Source organism: Cavia porcellus, unplaced genomic scaffold (genome assembly GCF_034190915.1).
Source record: "Cavia porcellus strain 051 isolate PalLab524CR breed Dunkin Hartley unplaced genomic scaffold, mCavPor4.1 scaffold_4, whole genome shotgun sequence".
NCBI classification, from domain to species: domain Eukaryota; kingdom Metazoa; phylum Chordata; class Mammalia; order Rodentia; family Caviidae; genus Cavia; species Cavia porcellus.
The window spans coordinates 60,079,435-60,100,411 of NW_026947487.1; the positions used below are offsets into that span (position 1 = coordinate 60,079,435).

Below are 20,977 nucleotides of genomic sequence, written 5' to 3' on the forward strand. Positions count from 1 at the left end.
TCTCTCCCTCTCCCTCTCCCTCTCCCTCTCCCTCTCCCTCTCCCTCTCCTTCTACTAGATTTTGTACAGGAAAAAGAAAAAATCTCACAAGAAAAATCGTGTCATTTCCTTTGAATTCTTTTGATTATAAAACAAAAACTCTGCAAGAAAACCCACAACCTGCTCAGTAAAACAAAATGAACCACTTTCCAGGTTCTTGATAGAAGCATTTACAGAACCAATTTGAGGTTTGAAGATTATTTTCTTGGCCAAAAAAAAAGAAAGAAAGAAAGAAAGAAAGAAAGAAAGAAGAAGAAAGAACAAGCAAGCAAGTGCAGTTTCCTTGCGCAGAGTTACTGGCTTTTGGGGGTTTCTTTTGAATTGTTTTAAAAAAGGTCCTGTGTAGGCAATTGCAGTGGATAAAAGTAATACCACTATTTCCAGGGAGCGATTTGAGGAGGAAAACTCTTCAGAAGCATGTTATTTTCTGAAAAGTGGCTCATAAAATATTTTTATAAAGGAGGAGTTGAAATCATTTAAAAATCACTCTCTTTTATAAATCTGTTTGGAGAAAGCTCTTTTGATCCCTGTTTCTTCTGATCCTCATCTTTTATTTTGCTTAGAGGTAAACAACATTTGCTTCATTTAAACAACAGCATTTGCTATTGTGGTTCTTAAATAGTTTTCCAGTCTTCCTATGGCAATTTATCACATAGGATGAAATAAGGATACTTTGCAACTAAGACTTTTATCACCTCCCAGAAAATGTTTGTTGTTTTTGACTTAAAAAAAAAAAAACGAAAAACAAAAAACCTCCCTCCCACTCTCACCCCCACTCAGGGCTATAGGGTGGGGGGGGTGTTTTTAGGGCATTTCAAAGGCTTTTGTAAAGTGGGATGCATAGTCCTTCCGTGGAGAATGAGAAACGCTTGATTACATGTACTGGGAAAGGGGAGATATTTCCAAATTCCCTTTTAATTAAGATGTCTAAATAGCCACTTCTTTGGATAGAGTGATTTCCAAACAGATTAAAAATAAGGAATGCTTAACTCAACAGACATCCTGCCCTCTCCAACCCTGGAGGGAGAGGTCTGTTACCTGGGGAGGGAAGTGGACATTAGTAACTCCGTAAACATCAGATAAGAAGAGACACCCAAAACTGATCCAGGGATACAGAGGTCATCCTAGGACCCAGTGCCTGAACATTATCATGGGACTCAGATAACAGAAAATTATTTCTCTACTTAGCCAGGTCATTTTTGCAAATGCATACCCCTTTGTTTTTAAAAATCACTGGGTTCTCACTGGTTTGGTGCTCTTTGATTCTCTGACCAGCCGAGCCTGATAAAGAGCATTTTGCTCAAGCCCTAAGGACTTCATAGCTGGCCACCCATCTGGTGTTAGGCTGGAGTCCATGAAAATCCCTCAGCTTAGCACTGAATATTCTTTTTAAAGACGTTTAAGTAAAAGGGCTGACATTAGCATATGTTCCCCCCAAGTGTCCTGTTGAACTTTCTGCTGGGCATTACCCTACCACGGGCTTTCTGGATGTTATCCAATGAGAGATTGGCTTGGAACTGTAAAATTAGCCATCTGCCTATTAAAAATGTAACCAGCTGCATCCGATGAAACACAGTGACTATTGAAATGAACTCATCCGGGAGAGAACTCGCGTCCCCTGCTTGGACACTTTTCCAATCTACTGCTGAACTGAGACACTCCACAAGCAAAGAGCCTTCCGACCTTGTGTGGAAGAAAACAGCATGACTCTCGAGAATGAAGAAGGCTTGTGGGTTTGTTTCTTTGCTAAAATTCTGGCATTTCTCAAAGATGACTTGGACTTTCAGTGCAGAATTCTCTGTTTCTCTACTACTTTTTAAAAGCACCTCCCTGTTGCAGGAAAAATAAAATATAAAAATAAATGAGCAAATCCCTGGTACTGTTCCCATACTTTAATATGTTCTGATATCCACCCCCAATCCTAATAATTTCTAAAAATTAACTTATTAATTTCTAAGAAACTATAGTCTCTAAGCCTGAAATACTGTAAGCAGTGCATAATACCTTACAACAGAGCGAGAGCCATAATTATTCTGGTAAGAGCTAGTACTTCCGTAGATATTAAACATTCTGTACTTACTACAAGATCTGTTTATTAAAAATGAGAACTTTCAATAGCTTGTGCTATTTTTTCTAAAGCCTAATGGAGCATTAAAAAATAATTCATTAACCAATTAACAAAACCGTGTTTATTTACAGTATATAAAATGTTTCTATCAGGAAAATAACACACCATAATACAGCGCTGTGTTGACAGCAAAACATCTGCAGCTTAATTTAATGCATTTACTAAATGACGAGGGGAAATCAAAGGATGTTTAAACAGCTACTTCTCTGCCTGTGATTTTGTTTCTTTGTGGAGGTCACAGGCACCAAGGAAAGATGCCCCTTGAGAAGCTGGAGCTCTATTCAAAGATGATCGGTACAAAAATCTTCAGACAATTTTGAAAGGACCAGGGCTGTCCAGAGTTTGGATTCTGTACCAGTTAACAATGAGTCCTAAATCTAACCGTATAGAAGCCATGATGCCTGGGAGGTGGGACCATGTGGAACTGTGTTTTTATTTTGTTTTTGATTGTTTGTTTGTGGGTTTTTTTTTTTTTTTTTTTTGGTCAATCAAATGTTAACGGCTTCATTATAGCTAATATTTCTTACTTGAACATCTTCATTTTCTCTCTTCCTTTCTTTCATCCTTCCTCCCTCTCTCCCTTTTTCCCTTTCTCTTTGTCTCCAGCTCTCATTCTCTGCCTCTTTTCTGTCACTTTTACTTTGTCTTGGTCAGTATTTTTTTTTTCAAACATAAGAAAACTAAGCCCAAAGTAAATGAGAATCAATATACTTACATATTAGATGGTCCTGTTTTCCTTGGCTTATTTTCCCATGAGATCTCTTCTCTGCTTCTGCTGGAAAACTTCTGAAAAAGTCAGGGTTTTCTGTATGTAGACTTGATTTTCTTATCAGCACCCCAACATGAAATCCCAAGAAAAGTAACATAATAGCAATTAAGTTACTGTACATACCTTTCAGGGACATATGTCAGTCCTGCTGTCTCTGGAGGAAACATTCTAGGATTGTTTGAAAAAAACAAAACAAAAAAGAAAATGAAGAGCAACAATACAGACAAATGAGAAGTTTTGAGAATTTGTCCTCCATTTATTTCTATCTAAAAATATTCAGAGCAACCTCAGGAATTATAAAATATGATAGAAAAAAATCAGTTCTTTCACAAGAGTGTCTATCAGGATTTTAGCATGCAATCATAATAAAATGTCTATTTCAACTCAGTTATACCAGGGCATGCTTGCTGGCCTCTTCCAGTAGAATCCTGCAGGTGTAACAGCTGTAAGTAAGTTTCCTGTAACAATTTTACCTGTTTCAAATGCAAAGGCATTTTATGCCTTTTAAGCTAAATAGAACAAATAAGACTATCACAAACTAGATGTCTATTTTAAAAGTTGGAGTTTTTTTAAGTAGTTAGAAAATCAAACTTAAAAGTCACAATTCTTTTAACCACGTTCCTCTAGATCTGTACATAAGGAATCATGCCATTTGCATTACTAACTCACAGTACGAATGTGCACTGGGCAGTTGTAGGAGTGTGGCCACACTGTGTTAGGTGTGTTCATGAACTGTTTTAGTTCACTTTAGGTGGAAATGGGTTAGGGGACCATCCATGCAGCCGCAATCATTTCCCCTTCTCACTGGTTCCAGATCTTAAAGTATACAGTTGAAGCAGGTTACCAAACACACGTAACCTTACATCAGAGTTCTGTGTGAACAGAGATGCAAATTATTCAGCAAACATGCTATGGCCAGCACTGCCTTTGACTACAGCAGACATTGGTAGTAGGTTACAGCAGTCTTTCTCTCCAATCCCAGGAAACTTTTCAAAATCAACCAGAATTGACTCAACAGATGAAAACACTTAACTGAAACTACCAGTCACCTGGAGATCATGTCTAGGACCTTAACACAATAGGATTAAATGGCCTCAATTAATTATATCCTGACTGATGGTCTCCTTCAGTGAAGCAGCCCCCCCCCCACCTTTGGCTGATCACTATATGAAGAAAGAGATACCAAAAAAAAAAAAAAAAAAAAAAAAAGAAAGAAACCAAAACAAAACACCAAGTAGACATCAAGGATTGAACGGGGTTTACAGCCTTGCAGCCTGTCTCCCAGGGAAACACACCATTTACTCCACTTGTATGCACCCCAGTCTCCCGTACAGGTCTGCGCAGCATAAAATGTATAGACTGACAATGCAAAACAGGTTTGTTTTCTTCAGCTGTGCCTCTTTTCAGGCATTTCAGAAAGAATTAAGAGAAAAATACGTTCAAAGTACTACAACTCATACGGAAAGAACTTGCGGAATTGGGTGTGGTGGCCTATACTTGTATTCCAAGCAGTCTGAGAGGCTGAGGCAGAAGGATTGCAATTTGAAGCCCAATCTCAGTAATTTAGCCATTTAGTAAAACCTGTCTCAAAATTTAAAAAATTAAGAAGAAGAAGGGGTTGGGGATGTAGCTAAGTGGAAAGACCCTGAGTTCAAAACAAAAAAAGAAAGAAAGAAAAGAGAATTCTCTTAAAGGATCAAACCTCCCAACTTCATTCACATTTCAGAATTTCAGATCATGGGGAGAGTGCTCTAATTGGCTCAGAGAAGTAAATTTCTGTGCGAAGCCTTCTGAAGCTCATTATTGCCCGCGAACTAGTCCAGGAACTTTCTTGTGTAAAACACAACGTGCTTTGTCCATTGATCTCAGGTTGCCACACTCTCCTTCCATCTGTTAGCCAACCTATGTTGTTTCCCTACCTAAATATGTGCCTACATTGTTTTCACAGACCTCTGTGCCCTTGCACAGACCATCTTCAGTGCCTGGCACGTGATCTTTCCTCTGCCTCGTTAACTTCTGTCTGTTGCTATAACCCTGTGCAGGTACCAGGCTCCTCTGTGCTGAATCCCCAGGAGTGAGCCCATTGCTGCCTTGGACATCCAGTTTACCTGTGAAGAGGAATAGTTACGAGCCCAGACACTTGAATGAGTGCCCTAAATTTGTGATGCTAAAGGTCCACGTGAGGTATGAGCAGACAAATCATTTACTTGCTCTCTGTCTTGGTTTTCCCAATCATAAAAATGGGCATAATAGGAGCTAACTAAAAATTAAGGCTGGAAATATATGCAATGTGCTTCTAATGATCAACAGTGCCAATCAGCATGATGTATTGTTGTGGGATAATTTTTAGTTTCCATATCTAGAAACCCCCACAACAAGAACAGGGGCTTTATTATACCACTTTTATATTCCCATCCTTAGCCTACAGCCTGACATAGAACAAGAAGCCAGGCAAGGCAAAAGGATTTTGCCCTAGATAGGATACTAGAGCAGTGGGAGGCCAAGGGGCTTTATCTTGAGGTCATCTTCCCCGCCCCTAGGCAAGTCACCTGTGGCACAAAATGAATTCCAATGGGCTACATTAATCAGTAATGCCCCTTAGGCACCACCCCAGACCAAAGCTATATGTATGCCTCCCCATACCACATGTCCAGCAGAGAAAGCCAGGCCCCAGCCTTCATGGAGTTTCTCTCCGCATTTTTAAAATAAAGGCCACTTTGTATTCTATCTTCTAACTGCACCGAAAATTCTTTCACAAGGTTTGCTGTATGATTTTTTAACTGAAGTACAAAAGCATGGAAAGGCAAAGAAAGAAGGAAAGTTTGAAGAGTGATTGAAACATATACTGGTATAAGGATGAAGGAATCAGAGAACACAGGCCTCCTATTTGTACATATACACACTATAAAACAGTAATTGAAAATACAATTTCTTGTGCTTTGGCCTTACATATAAGCTGTGCATCAAAGGTAATTCGGAATTATCATTTTTGTAAGAAGAAAACCCTCACTGGCTTCTTTTGCACCTCATTGGTCAGGATAGGAGGCTCAAGGAACAGGATGCTAAGTGTATAGCCTTTTCCTCAATATGTCCAGTAGGAGAGGGGCAGGGCTGTGAGGAAGGCTGCAGCAGGAAAGGATGCATGACAGCCAGAAAATCCACTGCCCTGCGCGTGGAAGGTGTCCCCGTACACGCAGGGTCCACAGCCGGGTCACTTAGGTTGCATCCCAGTTGCAACAGTTTGCAACTGGGAAACCCTGAGCTAGCCACTTAGCCCTTCTGTCTTCAGTTACTTTGCCTATAAAATATGAGATAATGTGTTCCTGACCTCATAGGGTTGTTGTGAAGTAAAATGAGAAAATCCCCATAAATCCCTACACACTTCACCTAGGACGAAATATGCACGTCATAAATGTACATTGTCATTATTATCAAACCAGGTTTCTCAGAGGGGACTTTGCGACTTGATTGGTGGAGCCAGGACAAAAGAAACTTTTCAGATACAAAGAGATGGGCTGGGATCATGGAGGATGCCTTTGGCTGGAAAAAAGAGAGCAGAGCGTGCTTGCTTCACTCCTCTGTGTTTGGATTGGCTTTTAAGACAGCACAACCTCCGCTAACCTCAGTTGCAACACTGCATTGAAATGTTGCTCCCAGGATTTGACATTTCCTTATTCTTCCTACTACTGTTTTCTCCTTTGTTGCTTTGAAAATATGAATTAATGATGAATACTAATGAGACTTGTGACAAGGTGAACCTCCGAATAGACTCCAGTAATGCTGGGAGCGTCAAGGCTCCTGCTACTGCTAAGGAGAGAAGATGTAAGGAAACTTCCCCCTGATTCCCAAACTTCCATGGCCTGAGCACACGTTTTCTATCCACTTTTCCTCTCCTCCAGCTCCTTTCCCTTAAAAGTTTTAAAACACTCTTCATGAGCACCGTATGAAGGAGACTTTGAACTTGTTCATTAGATTTTATGTGTCTACCTGAGGTCGACATGATATTGCTTTTTTTTTAAAGTAGAGTTGCACTTATGAAAATCTTTCTGGATGCCTTTTTATTGTCCTGTACTTTCTTTCTTCTCCCTCTCCCCCTTTTATTGTTTCAGATGTTGTTTCACGGAGCTTGGGGATTTCTGAAGCCGCCAACCAGAGGGAACTGAAGTCAGAGCGACTGAACACCCAGTGACTTCCTCCCTGATGCCGATTTTCCCTCCCCCTCCAATAAAAACAGCAATATTTGTCTGCTGTTGGCATCAAAGGCCATTTTTACGACACAGTCTGCAAGACTATCAACGTGATGGTAGGTTTTCTGAGCAATAAAAGCCAAGGAAAAACCAAGAAAAAGTACAATATTCAGGATTTTAGAATACAGTCATTCAGCCGATCTGGGTATTGTAAACATAGCCTACTTTCTCAGTGCATGGCAATACTTATGCCAGAGATGTTTTGTGCATCCGACTGATATTATTGTAATTAGGAACAGTTTCGAGAAATCAACAACACCTTACCATTAGGAATCTGTTTCCACACTGGGATGCTTTGCTTATGTACTCTGCAGACACGGAGTCTAGACACCAATGAAAGAAAAGAACTCTCAGCAAAGACACCCAGCAGGACATTGAGGGCCCATGATGCCATTACAAATGAGATGCTTGCTTCACCAGTGCTTGAAAGGGTCCATGTTGAAACAGGGACATGTCTTTTAAAAGGATCTCTACTCCTGAAGATGTAGGATCAAATCCTAACTGACATGTGCCCTTGAGCTTATGGGTCCCAAGACTCATTACTGCAAAATGGAGATATTGCTGGGCCCTCTTTCCTGCAGTTATCAAAAGGATTAAATAGATAACTAAAACACCTCTGAGAGCAAGTAAAGGACTTAGCACAGAGTCCAGCAAATGGTTAGAGCTTGCTGTTGTTAACAGACACAAATAGGCCAATAAGTAACAGAGCCAAACTACCCAATGGCTCCTGTTTACTGGGGCAGGAAACATTCTACTCAAGACTTAGCCAAGACTAATTCTTGCACAAGAGTCTCTGCACATCAGAAATCTTTAAAATAGAGCTACAATTATTTCCATGTCACTAAACTGTGCTCAGTACCACTTCTTTGACTCACTTTCTCATTTCAAGTGCAAACAAGTTTCTCATTTACCACTCTGACAGTTTTTAAAATTATTTTCTTACATTACCTATCAGTTTGTAGAGTTTAGTTTGCCCAGATTCACAAGGTGAATACACCAGAGCTAAATCATGATTTAACTCCCATGTCTTAAATTCAGTGTTTTCTGTTGCTAAGGTGGAATACCACACACTGTGTAATTTGTAAAGAAAGAAAGTTTATTTAGTTCACAGTTCTGGAAGCCCAAGAGCATGGTGTTGACATGTGGTGAAGGCCTTCTTGTTACACAAAAACATGGCAGAGAAAAGCAAAGGAAATATGCTTACCTGGGTATCTCTCTTCTTAGAAAACTATCAGCGCAATCCCAGGAGTCCACCCTGATGATGTCATCCAGCCCTAATTATCTTCTAAAGCCTCACCTTCATACCATGGGTATATGAGATGGAGATTAACTATCAACGTTGGGTGGCGACATTCCAACTATAAGCATCAGGCATTCTTTTACCCCCTTACCACAATGGTCACTCAATAGGGTGAACACCCAGAGATTCTACATAAAGCTTTATGAAAGCCAAATTCTTCAGGGCCTGGAGGGATTGGGAAATTTTACATAAAACAGATGATTTTCCTCCTGCTTTTCCTTCCTTCTCTCTTCTTTTCTCCCTCCTTCTTTCCCTCCTTTCCTTCCACCCTTCCTTTTTATGACAATGGTAATAGACATTCATTTACTTTGCTTTGATGCAATAGCAGTGACTCAATATACATTATGAAAAATGTCACACACTCTTTCAGGTCAAAAGATAGAATCATTTATCACAGGCCACAGTGAAGTCACATGTCACATGATCACATAAGACCAGAACTGATCTCGGTCCTGGCTGGTCTGACTCAGCCCAAGGTCAGAGCAAAGTAAATGTGATTAAATAGGACTGCAGGAAATGCTTAGACTGCGTAAAATCAATACCCACCTGTTATCCCCATGCTTTTCAGCCAATGAGAGTTTCACACACAACTCAAATATTACTGTTTTTCCTCAAATCCTTCCAGATATCATCACAGAGATACTTGAAAGATTACAGTTGGCATGTTTAAAGAATGCTGAGTTGATGAAAAGGACAAGTACCATTCTCTATGACAACATCACAGGAAGAAAACAAGACAGGTGTCCATGACCTCAGTAGGTTTACCGATTCTTACCGAAATGATGAATTCAAGAATGAAGTAGAAAAGGATTTCATCATATCTGCGGTAGAACAACAGAGATCTATGTTTGCTCACTGATGAAATGTTACAACACAAAAACATATTTGTGGAGTACAACCACTTTCTTTTACTAATGACTTATAAGTAGGTCAGAACCTATTGAGCAAGCACATTCTAAAGTTGTTTTTGAACTCTATAGAAAAGCTAATTTGCCCTTCTATGAATTTTTATGGTTTCGGAAACCAATTGGTTGGCACAAAACACTAAAACATCGTCCTACGAATAGTTGAGTAGAGATCTCCTCTGTCAGTAAAACAAGGGATCCTTTCAAGCAGGTGTGGAGTGATGGTACTACCGTATCACAAGCTTCTCCAAGAAGTAAGAGTTCTTGTTCCAGTTAAATAGAAAACTACTATAGCAATAACCCTTTTCTGGAAATTCACAATACACAATGTTCTCTTAAAGCATCTGCAACAACAAAGACCAAAAATAATTAAATTACTTTTACCTCAATGATCTCCATATATGCTTCATCACAGAGCTCTAAAATATATATTTATATACTGAGGACATGCTTTGATTTACATCTATGTTTGTACCAATACGACACGGCTACATATCCTGAGAAAGATAAGTAGAAACATATCCTGAGGTTTCAAGTGATACACATGTCAGAAAATGCTGGCCTTGGTCAGGTTGTACTGGTCCTGTTGGAGGTGAGCCTGGGTCATGGATAAGGGAGCCTCGGTCTTCCAGGTAGCTACATGCATGGTTTGGTGTCCATGGGAGGCTTCAGCTGGAAAATGGTCATGTGCTAGAGCACAAAGGAGAAACTGAATACAGGGACAACAGAAGTGAGAACACAATCAAAGTCGAGGAATATGACAAGGTATCCAAATTTTCAACTTCTATCAGCTCTGCCCTCCATTGATTATATGACCCAAAAAGCTGATTTTGACCTCTGAGGTAGAGATGATTAAACCAGGAGGTGTCTTCCTCCATGACTCCATGCATAATCTGAGGTGAGCCCTGGATTTCAGGTGAAACTGGAGAGACCAGGTGACTGAGGGGAGAAAGACGGGAGAGCAGAGTCCTTGAACAGGCAGTAGGGGCTGGAGCGGGACAAGAGGGTGAGAGTAGAAGCCTGTAAGTAGTCTTAATCCAGTGCACCTGGATGAAACCATCTGCCCGGAGGTGTCACAAAGTAACAGAGATGTTGATAAATGCAGAGAAGCCAGATGACAATCAGTTGTCACAGTCATTAGGCAAAATGGGTTGATCCTGAGGACAATTTAGTTTTGCTTACAGTCTCTAAGACTCTTCAGATTTCTATGGTATATCTTGATGTCACATATAAAATATCCTAACCCATTCTTTTCTACCCTATGCCTGATGAATATAGGACTGGATAATTGGGAGTTGTTCTGTCTATCATGATATAGTTGATATCATCCATTTAAAGTCACCTTATTTACTCCTTTGATAAATTTTTCTCAACCCTATCAAAATTACCCATGAGTAAATATCTTCTCTTCTCTCTGAAATAGGTGCTGCTTGGTGGGTATTGTGGGTTTCATCACTATTATATTAATGGGGCAAAAAAGGTAGGTATTCAGACACCTAAAAAGTTTTAAGATAAAGTAAGGTACAAAAACTCAAAATCAAATCATTGTGTGATGCTACAGGTGGGATCTATTTTCTTTCAAGAAATGCCTAACCTTCATATGATTGTGAGAAAATAATCGGAGAAATCTAGAATGTGGATTGTTCAGCAGGAGCCTGCACAGAACCCTTCGAATGGTATGATGTGACAAGACCAGAGAGAGGCAGTGAGACCTGCCTGACCAAGGAGACAAAAACACATCACAGCCAATGAGACACAATGCATTTGACTGAATCGAAAAAGAAACTCAAAAAACCATTTTTTTGGAAATTTTAAACTTTGAATATAGTTTGAATTTTTGAGTATAGACTGCATTTGGATGATACCGCTGATTCAATGATTTTCAGAGATGTGATGATGGTTTTCTGATTCAGGAGGGATAGATCCTTAATTGGAGAGGCCAGCTAAAGGATCAAAGAGAAGGTAATATTGCAGTGGTTTCTACAAACTATTTGGAGATCATGTTTGTGTTTCTCAAGCTCTCTGTCTGTAGTGTGTGTGTGTGTGTGTGTGTGTGTGTGTGTGTGTGTCTGTGTGTAGTAAAATGGTAATAGTTGGTGACTGTAGATGAAAATACATGGTCATTCATCATACTAAGTTTTCAACTTATCTATGAATTTGAAAGCTTTCAAATTAAAAAAGAAAATCTATAATTTTTAAAAAGGAAAAGATCACAAAATAAAACCAAAGAAACAAAAGGAAGAAAACAATCCCTAGGCAAAATAATACAGCTTTCTTTAACTCAGGTTTTATGGTGCGGTTATCTGGTCCTCTTTATCATGTGATAGATGCAAGTATTTTGTGTGCTTCTTGAGAAATAATGAAAGGCTCTAAATGCATATGATTTCCTCTGCTCTCCTCTTTAATAAATGCATCGGTCTCTCAAGTAGTTCTATGAAACAGAAGACTCTTTTCCTTGTCCTTGTCTGGAACCAAGCAGTTGACCTTACAGGTGATGAGGAGCTGAGAGCAACTCCTGAGCACACTCCACGCTTGGATTTCAAGTTCAGCATTTCTAAGTCAGTTCAAGTCCTCGACGCTGGCCTCTGCCTTAAACAATTCAGGTGAAAGCACTGATCACTGAGTCCCATGACAAAACCTCATTCTTACTGTACACAGCTCAGCTGAGAATGATTTGGGCAGATTCCCCTGAAGGAAGAGCACACGAAGGTAGATCAAAGGTCACAGAAGAAAAGATTGAAGAGAACAGAGACATTGCTCGAAGGAAGCTAAGCACTGTCGAACATGTGGGCAATGCTTCCATCTATAATGTTAACACATAAAATTATTTGTGGCTATTAGAGGCTAAAAATAGATTGTTTTTGACTCAAGAATGAGAAACTGTACTTTTAAAGCCACTGTCCAAAGGTTGAGTAGTGTGATGTCTCTGGAGGTAGTAAGCTCCCCATCGAAGGAAGTATGAAAATGGAAGTTAAGTTACTGCTGAGTGAGGCACAGTGTTAAGATAACAGGAGTATCAAGCAAAAGACTGACTGACTTGAAAAGCCTTGAAGAGCCTTTCCTGCCTGGCCACATTTCCCTCTGCTTTAATCTCCTCACAGCAAAGCAGTGTCCTTGAAATAGGACCCCTAGCAATCATGCTGGTCCCTCAAGGGTCAGACCTGGGCACAGGTTGTGTCCTTGGTTACTCAGAATATTCAGACCCAAAGAAGGCTGCTGCTGGGCACAGCAGGGTGGGGACTAGACGCTAAGATGCCTCTAGGGAGCCTTCTAACCCTCCTCCTCTGATCACCAGGTACCTTCGACAGCCTGCTGAAAAGAATTCAGAGGCTCTCATACTCCCAGCGGGAAAACCTTGGCGCCCTGTTGTTGGAAATAGCTCCCAACCTGCATCTCAGGCAGGTATTTTTAGGTTCTGTCTTGAAGACACAGAAACTTCCATACATTTCAGCTTCTTTGTCTGGAACCACTGCAACCCCAGACATGTCATTGAGAGGGGGTATAATTGTGGTCTCCTCCACCCACCAATCTGAGCAAGTCTGAAAGAGCTTCCTGCTGTGCGGCAGAGGGGTTGGAGAGCCTTTTCTGGCAAGGGAAAGTCAAAATGGATTTTTAAAAATAATAATATGTTGATAAAAAGGAGAGGGGAAAAAATCCATTGAAGAGAGGAGGCTCTGTCTTGGGGTTGCTGTGATGAAGAAGGTTACCTATTGTTTCTGAAAAACCTGGTCTTGGTTCTTCTTTGTAAGCTACAGAATTCAAGCTTAGAGGACTCAAGTCTCATATTTGAGGATAAGAAAGATGCTTGGAATCATTAGAGTTAGATCAGTGGCTGTTATTAATACAAGGCTCTCTGAGGAATGATTATAAATGCCAATCACTGGGTATAGCCTGACATTAAAAGAAGAAACAAGAAAGAAACTATGTGGAATTGGCAAGAGAAATTTCCACAGTGCACAAGAGCTGAAGAAGGAATGTCTGAATTTTCAGGGGTCTGGTAACTATCTCAAAGCAGATCAACAGGGGCACAGAAAGCAGTGTTTCCTGGGACCCAGGGAAACTGTCTCAAGCACTTACGTTCCACATGTAGAGTGACTGGTCCCAAATATGTAACAGGGACTTAGGTGCCTACAGTTTACATGACCATGAAAACTATCTCCATCAGATCACCCACAATAATGTGACAGTATTCCCTGTCATCAGTGGATTCCAATGACAAGCAGCAGAGAAAAGCTGAGTAAGGGGAACAGTGAATATGAAACTAATTTAAATAAATAGGCGTTGAGATTTTTCCATGGCAATGACACTTAAAGCAATTACCCACAGGATCCGAAAGGGGATCAGTGGTTATCCCTTCAATAAGTTTACCTGGATTGGAAAGCAAATACCTGCTCCAGGAATGTGATTTCAGGAGGTCAGAGAACAATCACAGTATCTGATATAAAAGCCCCATTGCCATCAAAGCCAAAGTCCAGTTTATGTGGCCTGGAGATGGGGGTGTGTGTTGTGGGGAGGGAGGTAGGAAATGTTACTTGTGGGCCTGATGCATCATGAAAATACAGAGGACTTTGAGATGGCGGCAGCAGGACATTAACCCAAATGCAGAGCCCTTAGGAAAACGGGTCCTGGATTAACTGCACAGAGTTCACACCCATGAAGCCAGCTGCCACTGGAATAAATCCCTGCCTGATCATCACTGAGCTCAGGAGCATTAGGAGATGGGGGGAGGTCTAATCCAAACCACAGACTGCTAATGCTCCTGGAATAACTTCTAAGGGAAAGTCAAAGTGGGCTTTCAAAATAATGTTAATCAAGAAAAGGAAAGATAATTCTACTCAAGGAGGGACATTGAATCAGGGAATAAGAGCCAGATGGTTTTGCTGTCTTGTAAGGTTCAAAAAATCATTTGACTGAAGTCAAGTTTCATATTTCACATGCACACATAGGTGGGCACGTAATAACACAAACATAGTACTTGGCAACGTTTACCTGGTACTATGAGAGAGGTCGAACCCTGAAAGTTTTTACTTAATCTGTGTGACTACACTATAAAGAAGCAAACATTATCACCCTAGATTTAGGAGGCAGATGTTTCACCAGTCAGGGAGTCTCTATAGTTGCAGAGTAAGAAGAACCTGAATTCCAGGCTCCGATTTGGAGTCTTAAACACTAGGCAACAGTCTCTTCTTTAGAAAACATCGTTTCACTTTATTTTAGTGACAAGAAATAGAGTCGCCTGTCCCACTGGGCAATGGAAGGGAAAGCACTTAAACCTCTGAGAGTGTCTCTTGGAAAGTGAGTGGCTGAGTCTGATCCAAATCCAGCCCTGACACTCGGATCTATAACAAGGAAGGGACAAGGCTGTGGCCTCAACACCCCTGAGCAGTCACTGTAGGAAGAGCCAGAGCTGGCAGGGTTCCCAACCCATCACAAGTCCCACATCTTCTGGTGAGCTGTGAATGGAGCCTGGCAGACAAACTGAGAGAAACAAACTGAAAAGCCTCAGGGGAGAGACCACCACACAAATACCTGTAAAATCTTTTTTAGGTTCAAACTGTGTTTTGTGATAGACAGAAATTAAAAAAAAAAAAAAAAAAAAGACCTGGCTCAAGTAGGTTGTAAAATTTCAGAGCTGAGCAGAGAAGTGGTTTCATGCTAACTTTTCATGTGAAAAGAGTAAGAAAACATAAAGAGAAGGTTAATTAAATCATAACTTACTTGCTGAGAAAACTTTGTTCCTTGTTGGAAGGAAATTACCCTAGGGTTGGAAGTAAAAATTGTACAAAGCTGGAGAAAGTGGGGCGGCTTATTTTAGCATTTTTTTCCATTCCCTGCCCCAGTGGGAAAGACCAGGGATGAAGGGGATGTGAAGAAACAAAGCCTGAAGGTTCCCAAGAAGTTCCTATGAACAGAAAGCTTAGCAATGAGAACCCAGCGGATTTACAGAGACAAATTTAAATCAAGGAGCAGATTGGCCCATGAGCCTAGATTCCAGCCCCAGCAGGTGTGAAAAGTCTTTCCACTGTTTTGGTAGAAGACTGCCTGCCTGAGAGATATGCCAGTGCTAAATTGCCTCTCAGAGGGAGGAATGATCATTTCGTTCTCCTTTGCAGCCCTTAGTCCTGTATGGAACAAACAGGAGTCTCCGTAGTTGAGTTGGCAACAGCTGAGTCGGTGGATGAACAGGCTTAGTTGATGTCTATTTTTGTTTGTTTCAATCTTGCTTTCTCTATATTTAACTTCCATTTGTGGTTGAGAAGAGCTAATAGAAGTTCTTAACTACGATGTCATTTTAATGCAACATTACTCATATACAGATGAGAAGAAACATTCACTGTCTTGTGTGCTCTCACGCCTCCTGATTGTCCACTCCTAGAAGAAAATGCATATTCACAACCTGCAGTCCCATTTCCCTGGTGGCGGTGTCTGAGTTATTAACTGTGGCTCTTTAGAGGAAGTCACCGTTCTTTGCAAGGTATGCTTTCAACAACCTCCCCAAATAAAATACAACACCTAAGAGTCAATGCCATCACTATCTGTAAGTTCCACAATATCTAAAAGACAGTGAGTAACAATTATGCCCTCATATTAATTGCCAGAGGCCCATGCTTGTTCATCCCAATAAAGCCATCAGCTTCATTTAAGCCACATTTGCTATGAAGCGTTCTCACGCAAGATGCTATTTCTCTGCTCTCAGGAATGATGCGTCTTCACTGTCAAGCGTGATTATCTAGCATTTGAGCTCAGCAATTGCAAGTGAGTTGGGCTCTCAGATGGATGCTGACTTGCCATATACTTCCAGCTTATGAAAACAGCTGGGGAGAAGGAAGAACAGGACCTGACTAGGTGCCTGATTTCACTGTCACATACCACCATCTCCCCAGCGTGTGACTGGTAGATCTCCCCAACCCTTATTTTTCCATTCAAGTTGGGGAGGAACAGGAAAGAAAAAGAGAAAATGGAGAGTATGAAAAGAGGGCAGCTTAGCAGGCAGGACTAAATGTCAGGTTGTACAGGACAGTTATAATTAAAGCCCAAGATGACAGATAACGATAAAATCAGATTGGGTCCTTTCCACATGGAAGGAAAACACAACGTTGTCGTCCAACCCAAGCTTTTTTGTAAATTGAAATTACAGTTTTATTTGGAACTATTTTTAAAGGTCCATTAATTAAAAATTGGAAGCCATGCCAATGCAAGAAATACCATAAAAGGTGTTAGATTTAATGATCATCAAGGTCTATAATTAAAAGATGATGTTATCTGAATATCAAATGCTCTAAATCGATGTTTGTTTTTTTATTGGAAATAAACAAATTCAGGGATAAAAAAATAGAAAAGATATGTGCAAAATGTAATGATAATGGTTGACTTCTAAACAGCCAAGGAAATTATAGTCATCATGTGTGGGAAAAGAACAAACACCTCTTAATTGCATTTCATTATAACGTACCTTTCTCTGCTCAGTTGTATATATTAATTATAAAAATCGTGTTGCAGAGTGGAGAGGCTCTACAATAGTTTTTCCCCCCTTCCTCCCTTAATTCTGTCTGAAGCAGGATAGGAGAACAATATCATCTGTCATCTGCAGAAAGAGCTTTCAAAGACAAAATCATAAAAAGAATGAAAGGCTATTATATGAAAAAAAGACAAAAATGCTTTGATTTCAGAGATTTTACACTTATTAATGTTTAAGGTTATCTGTTCTCTTAGAAAAGTATCTTCCCATATTATTTTTTATGTGTACATTCAGGGTAACATCACTTTCTGATAACTGTATCACATGGCATATGCATTACGTAGGTAATTGTTCAAGGAAGAGGAGGAAAGTGGTTGGGAAGAAGTAGTCTTATGGAAAGATGCCATGCAGGACTTAGGAGAAAATTCTCAGATGGGCAAAGTAAGAAGGTGGTGGCTTGGGCTTGAGACAATGCTTTGATCAGGATGACCAGCTGCCCAGTACATCTACATCAGGCACTCATGGAAGTTACGGACCACGGCTAAAACAAGACAGACTCAATTCAACACCGCGAGAACTTTTGCACTGCCAATGAGGCCAAAGTGACATTAGGAATTCTGCTTTGTCAGAAATCTGCAGAAACAGGCAAGCTCTATCTATTTGGCAGTTTTAGATGGCTCTGGAGAGTCACAACCACGTTCCTGGATTCACAACTGTGGCTTACACAAGTTCAATTCCAAGACATACTTGGCCATTGACTTTGCTATATTATCCGAGACCCTAGAAAGGCAACAGCAACATCTGCCTCATTTGAGTGTTGTGAAAATTAAAGGAGATGATGGATGTGAAGCATTCAACTGCTGACACCTAAAATCGCTCCTTAACAAGGAGTATTTTTATAAACTTCCTGGATTTTGTCAGATTCTGAAAATTATCTATGATATAAAAAAAATGTCATTACCCATAATTCTAAAGCAGTGATTTTCAATACAAAACAATTTGCTGTCATGGAATATTTGACCCTGTGTGGTGACAGTTTTAAGTTGTCATATCTGGGGGAGGATGCTACTGGCATCTCATTGGTAGAGACCAGCGATGGTGCTGAAATCCTACAGTGCTTAGCATAGTACCTCACTGTGCGCCAAACGCCATCAGCTCTCAAAGTCAAGTGTGCTGAGGTTAAAAAACTCACCTAGTCTAAAAGAGAGGGCAAGAAACAGGACCTGGTCAGGACTTGATCCAGTGTGTTTTCCATGATTACTTGAAGGATCATTTTTCACTTTTAGCTTTGAACAAAAACAAGTGAAGTTACCATGGATAACATGCCAAAAATCTGAGGGGGACGCCAATGGATTGTCACAGGTGCAAGAAGTTAAGTCGTAACTGGTCATCCCATCAGAATCAGGGCCCATCATTCCATTTTTTCATGCACTCTATTTTTTTGGAATAATCTCTATATTCAGTAATTAGTTTTAATTTTTATGTATACTTTCTTTTATGTAATTTTTATTAGTATGTGCTTCCAATACATAGTTATATTCATCTTGGGGAACTGGTATATACATATGCTTCGTAATTAGTGGTCACTTCTCTGTTCAAATCTGCTCTGTCCTCATAGATGATATTGATAGTCACCCTCTCATCTGTGTGTGTATCTGATGCGCAGCCCTGGGGCAACACAGGTGGGAATATGCAAATCATTTTTCTCTGATACAGATGATTGAACCCAGTGCCTTCACACTGAATTATGTCCCTAACCAATTTTTTTTTTAACTTTTGAAACAATATCTCACTAAGCTGCTGCCTTGCCCAGGCTGGGCTCAAACTTGTGATCCTCCTGCCTCAGCTTCCTAGAGCCTGACTAGCATTTCTTAAATGAGTGAATTCTTGGGAGGTTGCATTGTGGATAGCATGAGACTCATCGGACAGTTTAGTAGATATGTTTTCACATCCTCCATTTCTTTGCAGAAACTTGAGGCAAATGTAGATTAAAACCTTAAGTTTGGGATTATTTTGGAATTGTAGAAGAATTGCCAGCAATGAGATGTAATAAAAGAGAAGGAAACAAGTAGATACCCTCCCAGCCATGCACAGTGTAGGGGCTTACTAGAGACTACGGATTTATTGCCTTTATTCCTTTAAGCAATCCCCAAATCACTCTGTTACAAAAGCATCTTTTGATTGATTTATTGGCTATCAAACAAGAGACAAAACTCTCACAGGGTGGGGAGCAGCATTTAGTGATGGGAAGAAACTCTGAGATTAGGATTTTGAGCTGTGGCCCAGAAAAAAAGCTAGAGAGGGAGAGGGAGAGAGGAAGGGAGATGGGGAGGGGGGAGAGATGGGGGGTGGGGAGGGAAAGAAGGGGGGAGGGGAAGAGGAGGAAAGAGGGAGAGGAGGAGGGAAGAAGGGAAGGAAAGACAGAGAGAGATGCAAGCAGATTCATCTAAACACCCTGAACTGACTGGCCCATGACGCAGCTCACAGACAGGATGAAATGAAATGAACCATGAGAACAATATACTAGAACAGTAATATTAACTTTTTAGTCAACCAATGCTTATTGAATACTTAGCTGTGCTAGACATTTCACGTATATTTTTGAATCCTTAAACCAACCCTGCAAACTGGGTATCATAGTACACACCTATAATCCCAGCAGTCTTGGAGGCTGAGGGAAAAAGACTGTAGTTTCCCAGGCTGGGTAATGTAGTGGCTTAGTGTGATCCTGGCTCAAATAAATAAATGACTGAGAATGTAGCTCAGTTTGAAAGTCCTGGGTTCAATACTCAGAACTGAAAAACCAAATAAGGAAAAACAAAAACAAAACCCACAGCCCTACAGTTGCAGAGAATATTATTTCAATTTAACAGGTAAGAAAACATGTCCAGATAAGTTAAACACTTTGCCCAGAGTTAAAAAGCAAGGAAGGAGAGATTTGGAGACTGGACTTTCTGATCTCAATGCACAAGCATCTGAACATTTTGATTTGCCTTGCTGGGAGGCAATCACAGTCCAGTCTTCGGTGATACACAGAGAACTCGAGTTTGAGATGAGATTAAAACTTACCTCACAAATCCTGCTTTCAAAGTACAATCTTTTTCTTCCCAAATACAGTACCTGCTCTTTTCTCTATAGTTAAGCATGCAAATGACCATCTGCATAACATTCTGCCTGAAACTGTAAGGCGCTAGGTAATTGTAGTTTACCCACCGGCCATATTTAATTTTTCCAATGTGTTTTTATTTATTTCCTCCCTCCTGGGACCTTTCTTGGAGAATTTTTTTTTTCCAAAGTAGGAAAATTCTTAGTCATTAATCCAACACTAAAGTATTCAATTACTGTTATTGATATTATTTTTATCTGGAAATAATTCTAATAACATTAAAGAAGAGTTTGAATAAAAACATAAAGGGAGCATAGATGTACCTCCCTGAAAACTTTACCTAGTTTTTGCATTTTCTCTTGAATAACTTAACCAAAGACATAAATTTGAATGTAGAAATTAGGCATACATGCATATTTGTATGTATTTCCATATGTTTATGCCGTTTTATTACTTTTGTAGAATTCCATCCCATTAACTTTCATAATTTTCCACTTTTCATGATTCTCCACTTCTTGGGTATTTAGGTTGCATCTACTTTTCAGACATTATATACCTAAGGGTGATAAATATCTTTCACAAACACTTTTCTTCGATTTTCAAGGGCGGTCATTTATTTTCCCAGGCTCATTTGATGTGGCCTTTCCACCTAATTTTAAAGAGCTGGCTTTAACTACTTTAAAGCATTCCTTGATTTCTTTTAGTAAGCCCAATGCCACTGGGCTCCAAAACAGTCTGCTCCCCAGGTACACTTCCCTTGACCATGAGCTGGGAGGTAAGGGTTCCTTCAAATACTTCCTCGACCATGCTGGCCTAAAAAGGCAATGTGTCTTAACTGTGCTGACTGCCAGCCACTGTTTATGGTGGCTTGGGTGCACCAGTGTCTAGCACAGGACCCTTGGTACCCAGTTGACCTGCAGAGAAGATACGCTGAATATCTGTTGAATGACTATATCCTTGGAATACCTCTTAAAATTCTTTCTAATGATTGCTCCACATAATTATTTGTTCGTTTGTTTTGAGG

At 40.2% G+C, this 20,977-nt stretch overlaps 1 long non-coding RNA gene across 1 annotated transcript in view; it reads right to left on the reverse strand.

Moving 5' to 3' along the window:
* Positions 1–20,977, reverse strand: part of LOC111753836 (uncharacterized) — a 46,668-nt gene that overhangs the window by 2,437 nt on the left and 23,254 nt on the right. The window contains exons 3-4 of the long non-coding RNA XR_002788618.2: positions 3,060–3,104; positions 2,883–2,953 (exon numbers count right to left, since the gene is read on the reverse strand). This is a non-coding gene — a long non-coding RNA (uncharacterized LOC111753836). The remainder of the gene's footprint in view (positions 1–2,882; positions 2,954–3,059; positions 3,105–20,977) is intronic.